This window comes from Condylura cristata, unplaced genomic scaffold, assembly GCF_000260355.1.
Source record: "Condylura cristata isolate star-nosed mole 26May11 unplaced genomic scaffold, ConCri1.0 scaffold00017, whole genome shotgun sequence".
Taxonomy (NCBI): Eukaryota; Metazoa; Chordata; class Mammalia; order Eulipotyphla; family Talpidae; genus Condylura; species Condylura cristata.
Window position 1 is genome coordinate 18,938,128 of NW_004567118.1, and position 1,114 is coordinate 18,939,241.

At 62.2% G+C, this 1,114-nt stretch overlaps 1 protein-coding gene across 2 annotated transcripts in view; it reads right to left on the minus strand.

Annotated features, from left to right (window-relative positions):
- The window catches only part of SPIN1 (spindlin 1), a 53,978-nt gene extending 53,095 nt beyond the window's left edge, over positions 1-883 (minus strand). Inside the window, exon 1 of one of the 2 annotated variants that reach the window (XM_012726463.1) lies at positions 863-883. The gene's annotated coding sequence lies outside the window, so the exon portion shown is untranslated. Of the gene's footprint in view, positions 1-115; positions 137-862 lie in introns of those variants that run through there. The other variant, XM_004684492.2, reaches the window with a different exon arrangement.
- Between the last annotated feature and the right edge of the window lie 231 nt (positions 884-1,114).

The following is a 1,114-nucleotide window of genomic DNA, read 5'->3' on the forward strand; positions in this document are numbered from 1 at the left end:
CCGCTCGGTCCCGGCCCACGGGCCTCACTGCGCAGCCGCGGAAGGCTGTGGGGCGGAACCTAGGAGACGGCGGGACCGGACCTGTGGGCGGTGCCGGCCCCGGCGTAGCTCTCACCTGGCAGCTAGACTCTCGGGTGGGACCGAGCGGAGCCAGCTGGCGGGGTGGGGCGGGGCCTGGCAGCGGCGTGATCCAAAGCCCAAAAAGGCGTGGGGCGGAGCCCGCCGGGCGGCGGGCGGAGCCTGGTAGCGCTCACCTGGAGGCGGAGGGGGCGGGGCCCAGCTCGCAAAGCTCCAGGTGCGCGCTGGGAAGGGTGGCGTTTAAGGCTCCTGGAGCCGGGGGTGGCGCGGCTAGTGCCGGAAGTCGGGCATCCTGGGAAGTTTCGTTTCACGCAGTGGGAGGACTTTTCCTGAAAGACGGGCCCTCCTTGTCCTTGGGCTTAAATAGCGAGTCGTCCTGTGGCGCGCTCACTGCAGCGATGCATCCAGCAGGGCACGATGGCGAAGGTTTCCGCGGGCCCGCTGGAGCTCCAAGCCCCTGCTCCCCGGCGAGGTAGCGTGCCAGTCCCCAGCCGGGTCGGCTTCCAGCACGCGTGACCCCTGCCGCCGCACTGCGCCACCCCCTACCGACCGTTGTCTGCCCACTCCCCGCCCTACCTGGGGAGTGGGGGTGGATTCTACAAGGCCGGCGCTGGTGCCCACGTCAGTCACAACCAAGAAGTTGCCAAGCTTTAAGAGCTCGGGAGCCGGGCGTTCCCACCATCATGCCTGAATCTGACTTGTTTCACCCAAAATTCCCACTGAATGATGGGTTCGTTGTTTGCAGAGAAGGGGAGAGAAAGGAAGCTAAGAAAAGTTCACTGACCTCCCGTCTATGTCTACCATCCCTCCTCCTCAGCCCCATGTCCAAGCAGGTTACTGGGCCGACCAGGTTCCTCGAGTGCAGAAGCGCAGCAAAGTGTCAGTCAGGTCAGATTTCAGAATATGTTATTGGAAAGCACTGTGTACACTCACTCAGCTGCTACGTAATTGTTAGCTATCAGCGCTCTTTGGGATTTTGGTGGCACTTTTTCATCCAAATAAGATTGATGCGTGTCTGTTCAAACAAATTAATGTG